Raw genomic sequence first — 23,334 nt, 5'->3', positions numbered from 1 at the left:
GTGACATGTGGGCGCTCCCTGGCGGCCGGCGGGTTCCCTTCCCGGTCGGTAGTCCGGCCCCGTCGTCGCCGGCCGCCCTCCGGGGCGGATCTGCACTCCTGACCCGGCGCCGAGTCGCCAGGAGCGCGGCCTCCAGAATCCAGGTGACAGAACCTGGCCCCACTCAGAGGGACGACGCCCAAGCCAGCGCCCCCGAGCCCCGTGGGGGCCCAGGTAAGTGGCCTTAGCCGGAAACCAACTTATTCGAACTTGAAATCAATCCAGACGACAATGACAGCCCAGCGCTACTGTGAAGGTGTCGCAGGCGAAACAGTTCATGTCAGCCAGAAAGGTTCGCATTTTAACCAAAGGGTGGCCAAGGGGAGGGATGAGTTGGCTTGGTTTCTTCTCTCTCTCTCTCTCTCTCTCTCTCTCTCTCTCTCTCTCTCTCTCTCTCTCTCTCTCTCTCTCTCTCTGAGTGTCTCTGTCTCTCTGTCTCTCTGTCTCTCTCTGTGTCTCTATCTCTGTCTGTCTGTGTCTCTGTCTCTCTCTCTGTCTTTGTCTCTGTGTCTCTCTAGGTCTCTGTACCTCTGCTTGCCTAGCTCCTTCCCTTCCCGCCCAGTCTGTCATGCCCAGCCATCTAAACGAAATGAAATAAGAAATAATTGTAATACAAAAACAGGAAAGCAAATTATGCATGTGATTGCCTCTAGAGAATGTTGCTTGTTTGAACGTCGATCTCCTTTATGGCAGAATTAGGACCTTAGGTTTCTAAGCCTGTTTGAGACGGGATGGTTGCCACACGAAGGCCACTTGCGACAGCTTAAAAATGCCTCTCCTCCAGTATGAAAAAATTAGACTGTAAAACGTTTAACTTGTATACAACTTTTAGACATGAACATTTGTAATTGGATGTGCAGAATATTTATTGGTTTTGTTGGGAGCTGAGTAGTTATTCATTTCTCAGTCAGATTGTTTTTTATCCTAGTCATCACCTTAAAATTAGTCAACCCGTGTTCCCATTGTATTTGCACGATAAGCCTGTGGTGTTTTCGTCTATACATTTCTCTTCCAAATAAAAAACCCAGATAATGTAAAGATTAATGTGTGGTACTTTCAGTGCTCTGCCTACATTTTCATGATGGAGAGCAAACAAGCCTTTCAGAGGTGTGATTGGAATATAGATCACAGGTTACCATGGCAACTGGAGGCAAAATGAAGAGAACCACAGGTCTCTATTTTGTTATTATATTTAGCTTTTTACTGAAAGAGGAGGAGGAGAAGGAATAAAAAGAAAGAAGAAGAGGAGGGAGAGAAGGAAGAGGGGAACCGAAGTTTTAGGGTACAGAGCAATTGCTCACTTGCCAAGCATTGTAGAGTCCTTGGGTTCAATTCCACAGGTTCAATTCCATTTTTGTTCAGTACCACAAAATGAGGGGGGCAGAGAACAGGGGAAAAGGAATTCTGTTCAAACATTTCTTGGGTTTTTTTTGTTGTTGTTGTTGTTTTTGCCAGTCCTGGCGCTTGGACTCAGGGCCTGAGCACTGTCCCTGGCTTCTTTTTGCACAAGGCTAGCACGCTGTCACTTGAGCCACAGCGCCTCTTCTGGCCTTTTCTATATATGTGGTACTGAGGAATTGAATCCAGGGCTTCATGTATATGAGGCAAGCACTCTTGCCACTAGGCCATATTCCCAGCCCCCTGTTAAAATATTTCATCTTACATTTCATGTAACTACAAATCCTACTTCATGATGTCTTCAGTCTTGTTTTTAGTGGTTCCTCTAATATCTTACCTATACAGTATGAACTGTTGAAATTTTCTATAAAGCATACCCTAAGAGAAATAGGGAACACATATTTGAAGCTCTAGACTAAAACAAATGAGCATTACCTCTCATGCATGTCACTGGGTTGCTCTTAGACTAAGGAACTTGAAAGCGTATATTAATATACAAACTCTGGTCATTTTAACCAGATTCTCATGGTTACATTCATGAAAGCAGACTTTCCAAATAGAATGAATATAATTTCAATAAACAAAGCCTACCTCATAGTTTATAAACTGCATTTTTATTACTTTCATAACTTGCTGCAGTGAATCAAAACCTATATTGCAAGGTTATCTATCTGAAAGATAACTTATTGCTTGATTATTTTTGTGCACAGAGTTCCCACAGAATGGCCGGCAACATAAGGGACTCTTGTTACTTCATTTACAAAAGTATCCATGCGCATTCACCTTTTCAAATCGTGCCTGTGGCACCAACTGAGGCACCTGCAGTGGGATATGTCTATAGATCTCACTCTCCTCATTAGCTTCACCTATGGTTCCTTTCCCTGCCCCTCACCCACGATGCCTAACATCGTCCCTGGTTCCCCATCCTTTCCTCCTACCTAGTAAAGTGAATACTAAGAGCTCAAATAAAAGACAGAACCACGGGCAGGAAGCAAAGCTTGGGGACAGTGGCCCTCCAGCCCCTTTCCTTAACATCTTTTGGGATTATTCTACTTCTGTCACTGAAGTAACCCAAGCCTTCAGAGACCCATTCAGTGAATTTGACAGTATGCTCAATTCTGTTGGTAAATTTGGGGTTGAAGGACCGCTTCACTATAATTTATTTTCCAAATCTTGTCTCCAAATGCAAGCAAAAGACCAGTTGCTATTGCCATAAAAATGTGCCACCTTTTCTCCTTAAACACATTAACAGGAGCATACTGATAAACCATTGCTTTATCTTTCTCCCAGCCCCCTTCATTATTACAACCTCACCCTCACTAAGCCAAGTGAAAGGACTTGCTCTGCGTAAAGCAATGGTTCCCAACTCGGGAACTGCTGAGGTATTCCTAGAGACCACAGCAATCTCAGGAGACAGTTTCCATTGTCACTGGGTGGGGGGGTGGGGGGGCAGTACAGGGGAAAGATGCTAACTGAAATCTACTGGGTAGAGACCAGAGAACAAAGCTCAACAACCTACACACAGCCCCCAACCAACAATGGTACAGTGCAAAATGCTGGCAATGCTGGGTCATGGTGAGGTTGAGGACTCTGATGTCAATGACCCTGAAGCTGCCACTCCATTGGAAATGGCTGCATTTTCATTGATTTTCATTGTGAGCCCTCCGGTAGAAGCAGCTCCCTCTTGCTGCAGCTTGGGGCGTGTCCAGCAACAGACTAGAAGCTCCAGCCTGTCATGCGGTGGGCTCTCCCTTTAACAGGCCTACCCAAGCAGTGCTTCCCCACTGTCATGCGAATCCAGGCCAGTCCCACCACGCCAAGCTCACTCACAGCCGGGGATTTTCTATTGGGTTTCCTGTCACTCACATGCTGAGGAACTGGGAGGAGATGGCTTAACTCCACCTCTGTGAGGACATTACAGGACATCTCTGACACCTGAGAAAGCATCTGTTTACCTGAGATGAAGGGACACTGGGCACTACGGGAGGATGGAAGGCGGATGAAGACAACCTCACACACAGTTCTCGCCCACCCCTTCGGTCACAGAGACCTTTGCCACTCCACAGAGCAGCGCTCCCCATGAAAAAGACACACAAAAGCAGGGAGTGGGATTAGGATACCAGGGCCACAATCTTGGAAAACAGTCCCTAATTCTTTGGCTACCCTCCTTACCTACCCCCCCCCCCCACACACACACACCAGGGTAAAACCCTTCAGAAAACATGTTACTTTACAGCAGTGCAGAATTAGGTTGCAGAACAATTTTTCTTGGAGGCACATTTGGCTGTGACAAGGGATCATAGAGGTTTTTGTGTTAAATAGTGGGTGGGCCATAAATCCAGCTCTCGTTCCTTGGTTCCACCTGCTTCTAGTTTCAGGTAGGCCCTTTACAGGGTTGTGATCATTCAAGTAGTCTTAGTGCAACTCCAATACAGGGAATGGTACCCCAAATAAATAGCAGATTACCTAGCAGAATGATGCAAAGTCTTCAGGTTGCTGCTGTTGTTACAAATAAATGGAGGTTGGGGACTTCTTGGCATACCTGCCAGTCAGGTGTAACTACTGTCAAAGTTCAACATCTGCCTAACTTGACTTGATTTTGGTGCCGGTCTTGAGTCTTGAACCAGGAGGGCCTGGGCACTGTCCCTGGGCATTTTTACTCAAGGCTGGCACTTTGCCGCTTGAGGCACAGCTCCACTTCCAGCTTTTTTTTTCCTTTGGTGTTTAATTTTAGATGAGTCTCATGGACTTTTCTGCCCTTTTCAAATCTCGATGCCAGATAAATCTAGTAACTTCAGGAAGCTGAAATCTTAGGACCACAGTTTGAAGCCAGCCTGGGCAGGAAAGTCTCTAAGACTCTTATCTCTAATTGACCATCAAAAAGCCAGGAGTAAGCTAGATGTGAAATACACCAGGACATAATCAATTATACAGGTCTCTATGCATTGGCACAGTGAGAGCAAAGGAGGACACTCAGGGGAGGAACACAGAGGCGCAAAGCCTATGTGCAGCTTGCGTCTGGTCATATAAAATAACATTTATCTAAAGGAACTGCAAGAAACAAGAATTTTTTTTCTTTTTCCTTTTTGTTTGTTTTCTTTTTGTTCTGTTTATTCATCTATATGTCTTTAGGGGCATAAGGGGAGGCCCAGAAATGGAGGGACAGATTGTGAACAAATGTAGAAGTGATACTCACTAGACACTATGTTGAAAACGAACTGTGCAACTTGTGGGTGGGACAGGAGGAAAAAGCTGGGAGAGAGAGAAACAGGGGTGACATTGTCTAAAAAAGAAATGTACTCTTTATCTGAGTTATGTAACTCCTCTGTACATCACCTTTATAATAACAATTTTTTAAAGATTATAAGCCAGAAGTAGAGCTGTGGCTTAAGTGATAGAGCAAAACAGCACAGGCACAGGCCCTGAGTTGAAGCTCCAAAAAGAGAGAGACAGAGACAGAGAGACAGAGACAGAGAGACAGAGAGAGAGAGTAGCAGGCAGATAGCTACAATAGAAGGCCCCAGGTTAGAGGCTAATCACACAGGAAAGTCGTGCTCACCTTCCTGGAAGCCAAAGAAAAGAATATTACAGTCTACTTCGCTACTATGATCAAATAAAGGAAATGTCATCATTGTGTCAAGAATGAAAAATCTTCCTAGCAGTTAACTCTGTATGGTCTGCATTGATACATCCCTCCAAGAAAGGGAGTTTCTTAAAAGGTAATCTTTTAATTTCTGACTGGAGATCAGAAATGTTCTATGATCAATCACCAAACTGCACAAAGCAGTTATTTTGCAACTCTGCTGTTTTTTCCTGAACAAGGGAAGACGATGCTGCCCAAATAGGCAAAGCTATGCAGGCGTCCAGGGTGGACAGAGGTCTGCGCTGATCAAAATGGGCACCCTACATTCCAGATGGATTACAGTCCCTTCTCTTTCCTGGGGATCAAACCCAAGGCTTGTGCATGTCACGTACTCCACCACCGAGCTACATCCCCAGCACGCACCAGCATCTCCTTATCAAATGCCAGACGTTTTGATGTGAACTTGAAACAAGCACTGCAGATCAAAGATTGGGTGATCAGGATGAATAATACTCAAAAACTGACATGTTGACTTGAAACCCAAAGCCTTTGTACATCTATGTAAAGATAATATGTGAATTTTAAAACTGACTTCTAAAAGTGACGTGTCGGCAAATAATAATGATGATGTGAAATTAGATTTCAAAGGCTTCTCTTCTTCACTCTCCCTCCTCCCCCTAGTCCTCCTCCTTCTCCTTTGCTCCTCCTTCTTCCCCTGCTCCATCTTAATTTGATATCATAGCTTATATTCCAGTCCCATGGAGAAAGACTCACCTATTACTGCCTGGAAATGTACTGTGGGAGTCAACACCCTCCCCCCTTTCGTGCCATCCTGGGGCTCGAACTCAGAGCCTGGGCTCTGTCCATGAGCTCTGTGGTGCCCAAGGCTTGGTGCTCTACCATTTGAGCCACAGCTCCCCTTCCAGCGTTGTGATGGTTAATAAGAATCTCACAGACTTTCCTGCCCAGACCGGCCTTGAACTTCAGTCCTCGAATGTCAGCCCCCTGAATAGCTAGGATGACAGGTGTGGGCCACTGCTGGCCGGCTCACTTCTTGATCAAGTGTCTGACCGTTGCTGAGTGGATGCCCCCCGGGGCCAGAAACACTGGAGGACCTTGGAGGGCCATTGCGATCTATTCACCAGCAGGTAGACTGCCTGGGAGCACCGGGAGGCGTCCTGGGAATGTTGGGAGGAGCTACAGGCAGAGAGAGGACCCAGCCAACAGGTCACAGGAGAACCTAAACACGTCTCCAAGGGTTGAGGAAAGCACGGTGGGCCTAAAGGATACGTGTAACAGCTGGTAGAAGCTTGAAAATACTAACCCCACCCACCCACCACCACCACCACCTGCTCCATACATGTTGGACATTGTATTTCTTAACGTTGTTAACTGAGAACTCAAAAGTACTGGTACCTGTTTCAGGACTAAAGTTAATCATAGGATACATGGAGTGCAACGGAGGGCCTAACCATCAGGAGCAAAAGCAAACGAAATTTTCTCAGAAGGTCAGATAGTGAATAGTTTAGTCAGGGAAGGTCGTGAGATATCTGTTTCCATTAACCAGCTCTTACATTAACCAGCTCAGAAAGGTAACTAAATAAACATGGCTTTTTTATTTTTCCAGAACAATGTTATTCGCAAAAACATTGTTAGGGTCAGCTTTGATTATAGGGTTAAGCTCGCCCATTTTTTTTATCTTCATAGCAATTTCTTCTCCATAAAAATCACCTCTAAAGTATAATTAAAATCAATTTGAAACTTCATCTTTTAGGCTGTAGTTGAGTTTGAACTCAGGGCCTTCAGCTAGCTAGGCCAGGGCTCTACCACTTGAGCCATGCCCCTAGTATTTTTTAATACTTTATTTTTTTACACAGAGTATTATTCTTTGCCCAAGGGGCTGGTCTCTAACCATAATTCTCCTACCTCTACCAAGCAAGTGGCTGAGATTACAGGTATATGCCACCATACCCAGTCCTTCAAATTTCTTTAACAGGCCTTATCTTCTTTACCTTAGGAAATCATTGGAATGTAACCAGCAAATGGTGGTGAGGGAGGGCTTCCTAACCTGTTCACTGTGCTACATAAAGAATATTATGTGACCATTCCTGTATTCTCCAAGTATTATCTTCTTTTTACTGAGCTAAGCGAGTCTTTCAGTTGTGTTTTTTATTCACTAAAACTTTTATGACTTCCTGACATAGAAGGTGATAAAAATTTTTTGAATTTAATCCCAATTTCCATTACAGGAAATGTACATCCCCTTTCAGAGCCCATTTTAGTTCAGTCTCATAAATTTCACCTTCTCCCAGTAATTGAATTACCATTGGGACTATCTGCCAGTCTTGTCTGGAATCGTCTCCTTGTGGAGAAGCAAAATGGTAGGGAAAAACAAAGAAAGTCAAATCCACCAACCCATGAGACAGAAATATAACACAGCTTAGTAGAAATTGAGTATAATAAATACCAGACTTGGTACAGGTCTGAAAGAAACATTTTAAAATATTATACATTCAAATGCTCTTCCCTCATGAAGAAGGATAGCAAGTGAATCTGGCTAAATAAATCGATGTCACCCCATTTCCCCTTTGCTTAGGTTAATCCCTGATGGCAGTGTGTGATTTTTGTGTCTGGGATTCTTACTACCCCATAAATGTTGAGAACCATTCGAACATTCAGGCTTAAAATTCAACTGAAACAACAATTGAGAGACTTTTAAATCGCTCTTCAATAGTGAGAACCAAGATGTCGGGGTTGGTGGGTCAGCTACCACCACCCGCCTCATTTGGGTAGATGATGAGAGTTTTTCAATACCAACCAATCACTTGCTTCTTTCTATGGCTAAAGGAATTAATGAGAACTCTACATCCCAGAGGCCACTGCCAATTCAATAGGTCCCCAAAGCGAATGGGTCATTGTCACCTCTAGTATAGCCCAACTCCTTCATTTTACAAACTGGGAATGAAGTATACCATGGCTCGAGTTCTTCCCGCAAGCTGAGCAGAACAGTGCCATCCATTCAGTGCCCTGTCTGCTTCTGTTTCCTGCGGAGCTGATCTCCCGTCCATGAGGATGGGCTGGGGTGCCCGTTACTGCCACATGAATGCTAAGGACAAATTAAACAGCTATTGAGTGCCGACTGGATGCCAGCAACTTCCAGAGGGTTGGCAAGCTAGCAACTTACAGGCAGGCGAGACCCTGTGGGTGGTGAGGCCATTTCCAGATAAGAAGTCCTGTGTGAGAAGGGGGGGAGGGGGTTGTGGCGAATGGTCCCAGGAGTGTCTTGGGATGAACAGTCAGAAAAGACGCCTGAAACTTGAGTGAGAGGAGCGCCCCAGGGCACGCAGACAGGGAGCTAGGTTCCCAGCGCCCCCCCCCCCCCCCCGCCTGCTGGGTGAGGCACACACAGTGCTCCACCAAACTCAGTGCTGACAGGGACTTTGGGGACAGATTCCAGGGGACTGGAGGCAGCAGGACGGTGGACAGTGATACGTGGAAGTGTTAACAGAGAATTTAAGATCAAGTTATGATTTCTTTTCTGTTTGCAGTACTGGGGATTGAACCAGGGTCTCCCACATGCTAGGCAATGACTCCACCACTTGAGCCACTGTTCCAGCACCAACTTTCTGGGTTTTCTTTTGGTGGTGGTGGTGGTTGTGGTGCTGCCCCTGCTGCTGCTGGGCTGGTGTGTGTGTGTGTGTGTGTGTGTGTGTGTGTGTGTGTGTGTGTGTGTGTGTGTGCCAGTCCTGGAGGTTGAACTCAGGTCCCTGAGCTATTTTGCTCCAGGCTAGCGCTCTACTACTTGAGCCACAGCACCACTTCTGGCTTTTTTGGCAGTTAATTGAAGAGAAGAGTCTCGCTGCCTTTCTCGCCTGAGATGGCTTCAAACCTCATTGCTCAGATCTCAGCCTCCTGAGGAGGTAAGATTACAGTCATGAGCCACTGGCACCCAGCTTGGTTTTTGTTGTTGTTGTTGTTTGTTTTGTTTTTAATGAAGGCTCATGGGCCTGTGTGTTAGCTGAGAAGGACGTGTAAAGTAGCCAGAGCAGGTAGGATGGAGAAAGAAGGAAGGATTACAATGAAGGCCTGAGAGAGGCCAGAGAATAGGAAAGGAGAGGGTTGGTCTTCTAGGAGGAGTCCCATCCCCCTCTCCCCCAGACAGGAAGAATGGTGGCCCCAGAGGGCACCCAACACAGGGGCACATCAAATAAGGGGCAATGGGACTGTAATGAAAGCGGACCACATTGCCAAATATCAACTCAGATCTACAAATTCTCTATCTCAAGCACTGTTGTGAGCGCGACACCTAACGCAGGACTGGTTCAACGTAGGCCTGGTGTAAGTACCTATTGAAGGCAAGTATTTCACACCAATTTTTCCAGTTTAATTTTCCAAATAACCACAAGGTGGCAGGGTCCCTCAAACTATCACAGTGTCGTTTATTCGGCTAATGTTCCTGGTATCATTGCTAGAAAAGGGCTGTCTTTTTCATGACCATTCTAACAAATTAGAGAGCAAATTACAGTTTTAGGATGTGCCTGCACTTTTTTTTCTCATGACAGATAAAACTGCTACCACAAACAGAGAAAGCAACATCAAAAAGTGAGTAGGAAGACAAGAGCCAAGCTTCTGACGATGTAAAAATGTTCCTCTTTTAATAAAACAATGCTTATATTGATCAAGACACAACATATTCATAAACTGCAACTGCTTTGTAAAACTACTTAAAGATAAACATTTTTTTAAAAAAAAGAACAATGTTTACTGCTTAAGCTCAGCTATGCCTGGTACTTGACAAATTTCAAAGTCACAAGATTAATATAAGCACTAGCAATTCCCCAAAGCAACACCTAAGTTCCCTGAAATACAGACTTTTAACTGAATTTCATTCATATCATAAATTAGGACCTGGGGGATTTGTGGTAAAATTCATGTTTTTCCATGCTCTAGGTTTGTTCCCACTAAAATAACAACAAAAAGATTTGAGTTAAAAGTACTAAGAACCTATAAAAATTTGAAAAAGATTTGAAATAAAATTCCTAAGGAAGGAGAGGAGAAAAAGAAGGAGGAGGAGGAAGATTGCTCTTTTTGAAAACAAACCTTTGTGTTATTTCTCAGAGAGAATATCATTTTTTTTCTTTTTCTTTCCTAATAGCACTCTGGGATTCTAACACTAACAAACACGTGAAAAGTTTTATCTTTTTCTTTTCTCTAAGAAATGATTTAAAGGGTTGCCTGATTAAGACCTCCAACTGCAGCTGTGGTATCTGCCTTTGCAAACAAATTATTTTTTGTCATAGCTGCTTTTGTTTTTTGTTGGGTTTTTTTTTTTTTTTGTACCAGTACTGAGGTTTGAACACAGGGCCTGGACGAGCTTTTTCGCTCAAGGCTGGTGTTTTACCTCTTGAGCCACACATCTCGACTTCTGCCTTTTTGCTGGCTTATTGGAGGTAAGAGTCTCTCAGATTTGTCTGTCAAGCTGTCTTTGGGGGCATGAGAATATTGTGGCCTATTTGGAGCAACACTTGTGAAAAGGAATTAAATTGGGGGGAAAGAAAAATTAAACAATTAAACGTGTAATGTAGGACCTTCAAATAAAAGACAAAGAGTTTGAGTGTGAGTAAAGGAAAATAAAATAATAGTTGTAAAGCCCGCAGAGTCTCTTAAGAAAGGAAATAAATACTGTCTTTTGTTTTAGTTCAAGGCAGAAGCATGGGTGCTAACATCACTCTGTTGAGGGAGGGGACAGGAGAGACATTGAAGTGTTACAGAGCGTGGGGTTAGGGGTGACACTCATCAGGACCGCCAGCCCGGCCCACCCACCCTCTGAGGTGGATGTCCTGGGTGGATTACAGTGCCGTGTATGGCTCATACGCAGTGCTGACCACAAATTCCTACACATCCTTTGCCCATTTGAGGTTAGTTGGCAACTTTGTAGCAAGGGAAAATCGGTCCCAGTGGGGTTAGGTCTTTTCCAGCTATAAACCACTCCTAGTTCTAAGAGGGTACTTGGCAAGTTGTCTCTCAAGGTTGGTGCTCTACCACTTGAACCATACTTCCACTAAGTTTCTAAGGATGTGGAGGTTGGCTTTGTGAGAGGCTGCAGAATTATTCTTCTGAGGTCCTGAATGCAGACGCGTTTCCATCTGTTCAGACTGACGCGCTGAACTTCAGCATGACCTGGGAGGATGTGCCAAGCAGGCCTCGGGCGCCACTGCTTCCCGCCCCCTCCTCAGCAAGCTCCCACAACACAGTCGCGAGTCCTGCCTTCACAGAAGTACCTTAGTCCCCGTGCTATCACTGGATCTCATCTGAGTACCCTGGATTCTGTATAGACTGGTGTTAGACATAGGGAAGGGAAAGGGAATATCAAAATCAAGAGAGGAAGGATAAAAAAAAATCGACGCCAAAAGCAATACTTACAAAACCATTCGAACAACTCATGGGGAAGGGGGAAAAGGGGAGGGGAAAGGGGGAAATGAGGGAGGAGGTAACAAATTGTACAAGAAGTGTACCAACTGCCTTACACATGAAACTGTAACCCCTCTGTACATCACTTTGACAATAAATAATTATTCAGGAAAAAAAAGTACCTTAATGGATGTGATCCCACACCAACCCAGGGCACGTGACATTTGGGGGACACATTCTCACAACCATTCTAAATGCATACCCACAGACAGTGGGACAAACTCTCCCTTGTTCCATGGCAAATGAAAGAAAAGCCAAGAATAGAGTGCATGTGTATATGTACATGTATATTTCTATATTCATATATGCAACACATATACAAAACACATTCTCCTGAGAGGAAACATCCTTTCTCCAAAATGAGATCCCACCCTTTCTATCAAATGGCTCTTCATTTTAGAAAGTAATAGTGATAGATGATGGTGGCTATTTAATCCTTCATTCATTTGCTTCATGTCAGTGCTTGGGAACGGGTCACTGATGGTCATTTCATTAAAACTTACTCTGCTGTTGTGCTTGTTGGTAAATCTCCATGCCTAAGGTCCTGTAACGGTGTTGAAATTACTTTCTAGAAGTTTGGGGACCCTTCCAAAACTGTTTTCCATGCAAGACACTCTTCCTCAAATCCCTAGACTCTGCTGCCTGTACTGACCTGAAAACTACAGGACAGGGCAGTGCCCTTGGCCTTCACCTCCATCTCGGCTGTGGACCAGAATAAGAGATCACGCTGGACACGCCGAGAGCCCGCTCTTAGCCGGCCCAGCAGGGCTGCAGTCACAGGCAGAACTGCTTTATGCCACGCAATAAGGAAGCAGCTTTCACCAAGCCACCTGCTGCTCCTGGCTTGTCAAAATAGATGTCCAACTCAAAGCTTTTACCTCTATTAATTATAATGATCTCAGTTTCATATCTTCACTAGAGTCATATTTTCTCCATTTTGTTCCTGGAGACACACACATATCCATGTGAGTATATATAATGGATGTATATATTTTCTAATGTATCTGTACTTAGAGATAGATAGGGATGATGGAGACAATAAATTAGAGATAAACATAGATATAAATGACATAAGTATAGATATATCATGTTGCTGTCCATCAAATATCCTTATGGTGATTCCCTTATATGTTCATCTCATTACAGCTCCTTTTTCTTCCATCCCTTCTCTCCTGAGTTGAGATAGAGAAAATATCTAGAAAGTTTCCTCTGGACAGCTAGAGAATTTACGCCATTTTGTCATGTGTTGAGCTAAACCTTAAATGAAAAGGAAAACAACATATTAGGGATCCACTAGGGAAAAGCAGTTACGTTTGTTAGAATGTGGTCTGACAAATGTTCTCAAGCATTTCTGTGAACATTAATCAGCAATGGGAACCTGGTGTATCATCCCATGGCCAGTAGGGGGCACTGTGGTCAAAGAACTTCAGAATGCACTCAAGACCCTAAATTTGTGTAAACTCAATTTTACACATATTGCCAAACGTGTTTTCAAAATGGAGAGCTACTATTTCTCAGATCTGATGCAGCAAAAACGTGCACAAACACTTGCTCTTAAAAAAGAACATGTTCTGGCAGCAGTGACCAGAAGGTAGCTGCCAGCATTGACCCCAAACTAAGGTCAATGAGCGTGTGCACAGCAAAGCCGGCCCAGCACAAGAATGTGAACAAGACACCGGTGCGGAGCTAACGGGGGCTGCCCGGCTGGGCTCAGTACACCCCCCTTCGCCACTTCTCCTCGCCACCCCTGCCCATCCATGTTAACATTGAAGGCACTCAGACAACGCTCCAAAGCCTCCAGGAAGACGGAGGCGCGGAGAGCATCTCACAATGCATTGGTGTTACCAGCTGCACACGGCCAGGGCCGGTGCACAGCAAGCCAGGTAGGCGCCCTGCTTGTGGCTGAAGCTCGGGAGGAGAAGAAAGCCTGTGAGAGTGCACAGGTCAGAATCGTGTTCTCATCAGCTGAAAAGCAGTTCCCCCTCCATCCCATCGAATGCACTGCTTTTTAATGCATCTGACTTTTCCATTGCAGTCATTGTAAATGCCTTCGACTGAGCACTGACGAACGCAGAAGGACTGAGAGAAGGCCCCGTGGGGTGTATGGAAGAAACCCCAGCCTAACCAGAACGAAGGTGCTCACCTGAAAGCCCCTTCCTCACTTCCAGGGACCGCCCTGTTGGAGCAGCCACAGAGACCCTATCAACGAGGAGAACTTGGGGCCAATCAGGTTTCTTTCTACTTGGCCAGTACTGAGGATTGACCCAACATGCCAGCCTGTGCTGAAATCTTCCCCACCGCCCTTCCCATGTGAGTGCCACCTTCCTGGGAAAGAGGGACTTTAGGGTAGGAGGTCATTAGGGTAGGCCCTCGTCCTGCTTGACTCTTCTGGAAGGAGAGAAAAAGATGCAGCGAGAAGCCCATAGCGAGACTAAGGTGGAGATAGGACTGGAGTAGCTACAAGCCAAGGGGCACCCAAGACAGGTGACAGACACCGGCAGACAGGAGACAAGTCTGGACTCCCAGATACCTTCTGGAAGCTTCCAGAAAGAACCAAACCTGCTCACCTCGTGATTTCTTACTCTCAGCCTCTAAGATGGTGAGAAAAGAAACTTCCCTGTCTGTGGCGCTTCACTGCAGCCTGAGAACGTTTGTGACTCAATTCAGGAAAAAAGCAAAAGAATTTCAGGGCTGGCAAGAAAGAGAGGCTTAAATGACAAAGCACCAAAGACTGAGTTTTTCCTCTTGTTCTCTTTCTTTCACTCTTCTCCTGTTTGACTTTGTACTCATCTTCAGTATTCCTCCTTTTAAGTCATTGGGTTTTTTTTTCTTTTTTAAAAAACTTCTTTCTAAATGTATGGCTTTTGAAAACCTCTGGAGGCAAATCACATTGTGTTTTTCCTGAACATTTTGTAGGTCCCTTCAAATAGCTAAAAATATCGCCATCCAATGGGCACTGTGAGGCTCGGCTCTCCTACAGCTCTCTCGAAGTATTCCAGGTAAATATTCCCAGACTCCATGATAGCTTGAAGGGAAAGTTAAGAAAGGAAAGTGTTAAAACCTCAAGGAATATAAAGTCGCCAAACCCTTCAGTGAGGGAACAAAGCTTGGGACACAGATTGTTCAACTTTTCATAGAGTCACTTGGGTATCACGTGAGTAGACACTATCCTTAATTACCTGCCTATAAAAGAATGGACACATCTTCCAAAGCGATGGCAGTGAGTGGTTTTCACTTCCTAAAAGCACTTTGATCATGGTCAGGTGGCATGTCTAATGGCAGTCCAGTAATATTACACTGGAACTGAAAAAATTTCGCATTGCCTCGTATTTGTACTGTACCCTTTTTGTGTTTCAGTACAGCTGGAGACACAAACATCGTTGATTGCATTGCATTGGCCACTGTAGTCAGAACATATCATCCTGGTGGGCGGAGGTGACTCTCAATATTCACCCAAGGACAAATTCATGTACCTAGCAAGGCATTTCTCAGAATGTGCCCGGATCTCCATTCTGGATGGAAAGCTCTTTGATGTTCACAAAACCCTCAACAAAAGAACGCAGGTACACTGTTATGTTCTGATTCTGCAGTACCTACAGGCATTTCTCCTGTTCTCCCACTTCGTGCTATGAAAGAGCCCCTCCCCCTTTCGGGATCAGAAGAAACAGCAAGGACAAGCAGAGGTCAATGGTCACCCCTCACTTCCTGGCCCCACATGTCCCTGGGAGAGGAAGGTCATGAGCTTCTCACTCCGGCGTTCTGCATGGTCAGTCATTCGGAACTCCTTAAGCCTTCAGTCTGAATACTCTGCCACTTGCCTCTCAAAGACAAGGACCAGCCAAACCCAGTGGCACACGCCTGTAAGCCTAGCCACTCGGGACACTGAGATCTGAGGATCCCAGTTCAAAGCCAGCCTTGACACAAAAGTCTTAAGACGTTTATCTCCATTGGACTACCAAGAAGCCAGACGTGGAGGTGTGGCTCAAATGGCAGTGTTAGCTCTGTGCTGAACAAAGCTAACGGATAACACCTAGGCCCCCGTACAGGCTCAAATATTGTTCAAAAGTTTAAAATAAAAACATGCTAAAAGACAAAGGCCATCTTAGAGATTGACCGGAGCCAGGAAACAATCCCTAACCGTGATGTCCTTGAGAACAGAACCGAGTGTCCTTGCTGAGCTCCAAACAGATGTCTAAACATCCTAAATAAAATTCAAAGGAAACCAAAGACAATAATGCAAGTACAGAACTGCTGACTGTGCAACTACTCACAGGTCCTCTGCGGTGACTCGCCCAAGTTCAACTCGGTTCCTGCACCGAAGACCAACTCACCAGCTTCTGGCTTCTCAGCCACTGAGTCATTGCCAGTGTCTCCTCATCCTCCCTTCCCCACCCCGTAGACAAGTCTCCCGCTAAGATCCAGGGCCTGGTTGATCTCAGGCCACGTCCCCAGATGAGTGGTAAACAGAGCATAGTACTCCAGCGTCCTCACTGGGGGGGTCAGGGGGGCTTAGCCTCATACAGCTCCTTGTAAGGAAAGAGTAATGGCAAATATAACCATAGACTGGACATGACACTCATACAACATGACAGCCTATGTTGACCCCTGGGAAAGCCAACCACCTGGCCACGTTGCAGGTGCCAGGATGAGGGTACAGAAAGAATATGCTGGACAGGAAGGAAGTAGAGCCAGAAGCAAGAGCAGGAAGTAGTTGTTGGAAAGTGGGAGAGGCTGAGGGAGAGATGCATGGCCCAGCGGGACAGAAGGTAAGAACTCACTCACCCAGAAATGGGCTGCGCAGTTTCTATCGTGGAAGTTTCCCCGAGTAACAGTGAATTCTGGAAGGAAAGCAATCAATCCAAATGGGATGAAGGGTAACTTTGACTCAGAAATGTGCTAAATACTTTACACGTATGGATCTTCTCATGTCCTCTTCACAACTCTATGCTACAGAAAAGACTATTGACCACATTTCAAGTAACTTCAAAGTTCCAAAAACTAGTTAGTACCAAGCCAAAATTAGAATCCAATTTACCAGCCATGGCATCAAGAATACTTAACACTGTGTACATACAGAGGGGGGGGGGGGAGTTACTGAGCAGACAGACAGAGACAGAGATCTTAATAATTGGAGTGTGATGACAGAATCATCATATTTAGGACCTAAAGGATAAAGGGATGTAGAGGACAACTGAAAAATTCCAGAAACTCCAGAGCAGAGACAGTGTCCCAAAGAAGGAAGAGTAACATACAGCAGGTGATGCTGAACTTACTAATGCCAAGGCCCCAAAGCCAATGGCTGCAATTTGAAAGAGGAGACCTGGGAAGATTCCGAGAGGAAAAGATTTCCATGATGTAAGGACAGAGAAGCAGTTATCCACTGAGGAATAGGACCCCAGACAAGAAGAATGCATAGCATGACATCAAGAGTGACAGGACTTCCTAGGAAACACCCACAGAGCAGGGGTGGTAGAAATTACCAGAGTTTGGGAAATCCTTGAAGAGGGTAAGATGGAACTCACCAGACCTCAGGGCTGGGGAATGGAGCAACCTTATTTCCGGGTCTCCAGGGCACTGGGACTCTCAGCCTGTGGCCAGCTTGCAGGCCAGGCACAAATGGGGTGGCAGAGGGAGGAGGCACAGCCCCTCTCTGCTGAGGACTGGAAGCCGCCAGGCCTCACAAGAGAATTAGGGAGTCGTCTAGGAGGCTGACCCTGGTACCGCGAGGTAATCTGTCTCAGGAAGTAATCTGCCTAATGGGCATTCCTCCCTCCCCTGCAAAATCTGAAATGGAGAGCGATTTGTTCGCTGCGTGGTTGTTTCTCTGTCTGGTCCCAAAGGGAAGGGGAAGGAATTTCCCCCTACAGCAATGTTGAAAGCCCCCAGCTATATTCATGGTCCTTAGGTAAAGGAGGAAATCTGAGGTCATCTGGTGAGTAATCTCAAGGCCACACTGCTTTCGGTCTAATTTTCTAATCTTCTGATGATCTACTGGTCAATTTTCTGTTTTAGGAACTGTCAGAAACTTGCTGCGCTGCCTGTGCGCTTGCCCTCTCCGGCCCCTGCTGGGCTGGATCATGTTAACACAGTTTGCCAGGGTGTTTTCAGGATTCCAGGAAAAGACTTTCTTTCTTTTTTTTTTAAAAAAGCCTACAAAAATCATCTTGAATTCGAAGTCCTTCCTGCCTCGGTGTGGGTCTCCACACTGGCTCCTTAAAGCCAAGAACAGCCGAACAGCCTCCTCCTCACTGGTTGCCATATCCATTTTCTTCTTGCTGGGGAAAGCCTCAAACTTGTCTCCACTGCAGGATGGAGGAAAGAACGCAGACATTCTGTAGCCATCAGTCACATTCATCACGCAGTAACTAGCAACTCAATACGGAGACGCCCCAGTGCTTGATGGAAAGGAAGAAAGAGAGGGAGGGAGGGAAGGAAGGAAAAAGGGAGGAAGGGGGGGAAGGCGAGTAGAAGGAAGAAGAGACTGAGGGAGAGGAGAGAGAGAATGGGAGGGGGAGGAAGAAAGAAAGAAGGGAAGGGAAGAATAGAAAGAGGGAGAGAACTAGAAGGGGAGAGAAACCAAAAGAGAATAGAGCAGCCCCTTCGTGTTTCCTCTTAGCTGTCAACACACAATGAGAGTTCCTAGTACAAATTACCTATGGTGGGGTTGGCAAAATTCTTCCTAGGTTCTACATTTCTATGAAGATTTCAGAGAAATCATTAGAAGCCCCATTAAAAAGGAATCTATCTTATGGCAACGTACAGTTCTGACTGTGCCTCTACAACAACAAAAGGGATGGCTTGTGCCAAGCTCACATTTTTCTCGTTGGGGTTTTAACCTCATGTAGCAAATTCCGGTAAGCAGCTTAAAACATTCCCAGCTATGGCAATTCTGGTGTTCGTGGGAATGATGACGGGAGAGAGGGCAGCAAGGTACAAATAGCATTGATTTTGAAAGACTCCAGCCAAGTCAGAGAATTTCACATCACTGACTACTTAAAGAGACAGTCCCCATAAGAGATGGTTTTTGGATGACCCAGTGAAGACAAAGCTACAGGATTCACAGGATTCAGAACCACCCACTATTCTTGGTTAGAGACAGAATATTATTACAAACTTCTCAAATGTAATACATGATCTTCCTCCTCCTGCTCTTCTGCTCTCTCTCTCACACACACATATACACACACAAGTTCGTTATATTATTTATTAACACTCCTTTGCACAAATCTTGTTTTCTGTGAGCAGGTAAAAGCAACCAGAAAAGGAAGAAAAAAACAAAAGCAGTAAGCACCCATTTAGCTCAGGATCTTGCCATGTCATCTGCTCTCAAGGTCACTTGAAACCTCCCATTGTGAAATCTGATGAACTCAGCCACCTCAGAGTCCTGCCCACACCCACACAACGGCAAAGATAGGCTCGGGGCCTGAGAACTTGGCCTGCAGCGCCTGCTCTTGCTCGTGGAGTCCTCCCCAGCACAGATGCTTGCAGCAGACATGTCTGGTGGGAATGCAGGCCTGCAGAAAAAGCGCATGCACGTGCACACATGCACACGCACACATACACACTTCACCAAGGGAAGCGAGGTACACCAGTCTCTGGAAGGATCAGTGCACTGGCAGCTGCTTCCTCACCTGGGCCTCACAGGCAAGTCAGGCTCCTGGGATGGCTGGGATGGAAGAGTTCCCTCGAGGACCTGAGAGTAGCCTCCATTACCTAGGACCAACTTCCTTGCCCTGACGGCTGTAAAGGCGCCAGAGCCAAGAGTGCCCTCCCCAGAGACGGGCTTGGCTCTTGCCTCGCTTGAGCCAGGGCTGAGCGGGTACTTAAGCTCTCGGGCAATTCCACTTCAGGTCCTAGGCAAGGAGAAGTAGCACGTTGGTTTCTGAAGGTCTGAGGACAGTGCTAAAGGCCCGGGGAGCGAGACACACAGCAGAGCTTTGGGTCTGCCCAAGGGGTTCAATCCTAAGCAGAGTGAGCTTGGGAATGGCTTCATATTCTCTCAGCCACAGACTCAGGTAAGAATTGTGGGAGCAGAAAAGGAGGCCGGCAGGGCAGTCTGGACAGAGGTTCCCCCACGCGGAGCTTCTGCCCCGCTCACCATGGCCTGAGCGGTCACACGGGCAGAGCCGGGGCATCGTGGCCTGGCCCATTGACCCAGAAGGCTTGCAGGTGGACAGCGGACTGAGGAGATCTGAGCAGTGTGCAGGGCAGGTAGCCAGTCAGAGGGGCTAAAGGGGATCTCAGGCTGGCTGGGTAGAGCCTCTGATTGCGTCTGGGGAACGATGGGGCATGCCAGCTATTCAGTGATCTTGAGAACCTTGGAGTTCTCTCCTAGGACACTTCAGAGTCCCCAGGCAGAGCCCTCCCTTGGGACCCCCTCCTGTCTGGCAAGAGCTTGCTTATGGCTTTGTTTTTCCCCAATAAATCCTCGTCATTTTGCTTCTCTCTGTGTTTGTGGACTCATTCTTTAAGACCACAGACAAGTCACACAGGAAACAAAGAAATGGCATCTGTTACCCCAAGTTGGGAAAATGAAGCCTTGACAAAGTTTATGTTGCTAACTAAATTAAGTTTTCGAGCAGATCAAGGACAAATAGCTGAGTTCCACAAAGTATTTCCTTTGATCTCAAGGTTTTGAACTTCAAAGATGAGCCAGCAGGATCGTGCAGGCAGTTGCTGGGGGGAGGGGTGCCCCCCTTGTTTGACAATAAGAAGACTCCCTTAGAGAGAGAGAGAGAGAGAGAGAGAGAGAGAGAGAGAGAGATGTAGGAGAGCCTTCCTAGCACAGCAGGAACGCCTGCCCTGGTCGCCTGCCCAGGCCAGGTTCTGGTATGAGGAATCTTAGGAAAACAAGTGAGTTAGAAGATGGGAGTCTGAGGGCTGTTCTGTTTCTCACCTCCCTCCAGAAAGTCACTTGACCTCAGTCTTTTTGTTCTCCCTTGAAAAAAAATGGGAGAGTAATGCCTAAGCCTTTTATCTGATAGCTTTGGTAAAAAGGATGTAAATGTCTGGATACTCTGAATACTGAAAGAAGACATAAAACTCTATAAAAGGCTCCCAGGGCAGTTGGCTTTTTCTCCAGGAAGACTTTCCTGCCCTTTGGTCTCTACTGCTCTCTGATTCTTTGCTGAATGAGTGAAGGGAAAAATGAAAGTCCAGGGAATGCTACTTACTCCTTCTCTTTTTCCCTCTGGGATCACCCCATCGCGGTCACTTTGCAGCCCGGGCTCCACTTGATCATGGGATGTAGTAACAAGGAGCTCCTATGGTGAGAGAGGGAGGAGCAGGACAGGGAGGAAGAAGAGGAGGAGAAAAGGCCACAAGGAAGGAAGGGAAGGAGGGAGGGAGGGAGGGAGGGAGGGAGGGAGGGAGGGAGGGAGGGAGGGAGGGAGGGAGGAGGAAGGAAGGAAGGAAGGAAGGAAGGAAGGAAGGAAGGAAGGAAGGAAGGAAGGAAGGAAGGAAGGAAGGAGAGGGAGGAAGGAAGGAAAGATGAAGTAGAGTGAAGAGGATGGGAAGGAATGAGGAAGAAAGGTAGGGAAGGAAGGAGGGAAGGAGGGAGGAAAGAAGGAAGGAAGGGAGGAAGGAAAGGAGGGAGGGAAGCGAGGAAGTAGGAAGGAAAAAAGGAAGGATGGAGGGAAGGAAGGAAGGAAGGAAGGGAAAGGGAAAGGAGATGAGGAGAGAGGGGATGGAAGGGAGGGAGTAGAATGGAGCAGAGGGAGGAAGAAAGGAAGGAATGAAGGAAGGGAGAGAGGGAGAAAGGAAAGAAGGAAGAAAGGAAGGAAGGAAGGAAGGAAAGAAGGAAGGAAGGAAGGAAGGAAGGAAGGAAGGAAGGAAGGAAGGAAGGAAGGAAGGAAGGTTGGTTCCTGGCATGGAATCACATGGAAGCCTGTTGCATGCCAGCTTGGGGTGCTCCATGCTTCATGGGGCAAGTGTCCTTAGATTCATATTTGCTTCCAAATTAATGGTTTGAACAGTCACTTACAAAATTTTGTTAGCCTTGAAGTCAACCCAGTGAAACACAACTCCAATTCATTATAAATTCTTCACACAAAAGAGGAGCCAGGATATTGGAGAACGCAGCCACTGACTTCCTGATAAGAAAAAGGGAAAAAAAAAAAGAATCCCAGGAGCACAGGAGCTGGAGTTTTAAGGCTGAACACCACAGCACTTTAGAGATGTTTTCAAAGCCACTACATAGCTTGGAAACCTTTGAAACCACTCCCATGGCACCTTTAGAGAAACCTTGTTTCTCAGAACCCAATAAAGTGCTAAAGCACCAGTTGTGCTGGAAGGAAGCTCTGGGGTGGAATTCCCTGTAGTTGCCACCATTGGGCATTGCCACATTGGAGGCCCCAGCCTTTGGTGGCTTGTTTTCCGTGGATGCTGAAGTGGTTTCTCAGCCACATGTGCAGGGAACCGGTCCTTGGTAGAGGAGTGAATCACTTGGCCAGTCAGGATGAAGACATCACAGTAAAAAACTACTTCCCCCACAGGGTACGATGGCTCACACCTGTAATCCTCGCTACTCAGCAGGCTGAGATCTAAGGATGGAGGATCAGCCAACCCAGGCAGGAAAGTCTGTGAGACTCCAGTTAATCACCCAAAAGCCGGAAGTTGAGCTGTGGCTCAATTGGTAAGTATTAACCTTGAGCAAAAGATGTTCAGGTTCATAGCCCAGGCCCTGAGGTCAAACCCCAAGAGCAACATGCATGGTGAGAAACACACACACACACACACACACACACACACACACACACACACGGCTTCAAGAACAAGAAAAGAGCCCTGGTCTAAAGTGGTTTCAGACATCAGGGTTCAAGAAATGTAGAGACGGGAGGCTCCTCTTCAGTTCTCTAGGAAAGAAGAAAGGGTGAGCAATGAGAGCATAGCTTGCATTCAAGACTCAGCTTTGGTGCTTCACAGTTGGAGACTCCCCACAAATTAACCCCTCAGCCCCAGGGCAACCCCTCTGTAAATTGAAGAGCTCCCTCCCAGGGGCATTGCTGGTATTAAATTAACTACTACACTGACACTGCTTGGGCAGAGCCTATCATGAAATAAGCACTATGTAGGAGTTAGTTTGTGTCACCTTTATTCGCTTACGGCATCTGCTCATCCCAAGACGGTTCGTAAAGCATCAAGCTTCCACGCTGCGCGTGGGAACAAGCAGGACAGGGAGGGGGGCAAGAGGGGCCTGGCACAAGGTCCTGGCACCTCTCCCCTTCACAGGAGGAAGTCTTCCCCAGATCTTCCTCCCTTTCTGTTTGATCTGGTAAGAGACATCTCAGCCAATCCTTGGGAAAAAGGCAAATCCAAATGTCATAATGAAGAGTCTCTGCGCTATCTCACATGGTAGCCAACAACCTCGTGAAGCAAATTAGATTTAAGTTAAAATTAGCCAGGCACTGATGGCTCACGTCTATAGTCCCAGCTACTCAGGAGACTGAGATCCGAGAATCAGGATTTGAAGCCAGCTCAGGCAGGAAAGTCCATGAGAGTTGGAAAGTCCATGAGTCCATGGAAATAGGACAACAGAACATAACCTTTTCCTCATCTGGGGTGTGTGAAACCTGGAATCTAGATGATCTGGTCTCTGAGTGAACAGAGCTAATACCCAAGGCTTTCCAGACTTACCTCTCATTAGAATCACACGGGCGGCTTTAAATTGTGCTGCTGTAGACGCTACCCCAGATCCAAGAAAGGAGCCAGGGAATGGGAATTTTAAGAAATACTTTCTTAGGATTTCTCACATAAGGGGGAATGTTATCTCCATGCGAGAGTTACTTGAAAGCCATCTATAGAGAAGGCCCAGAGGGGCACAGAGGAAATGTGCTGCTGATTGG

Source organism: Perognathus longimembris, chromosome 19, assembly GCF_023159225.1.
Source record: "Perognathus longimembris pacificus isolate PPM17 chromosome 19, ASM2315922v1, whole genome shotgun sequence".
NCBI classification, from domain to species: Eukaryota; Metazoa; Chordata; class Mammalia; order Rodentia; family Heteromyidae; genus Perognathus; species Perognathus longimembris.
This window is presented reverse-complemented; position numbering follows the sequence as displayed.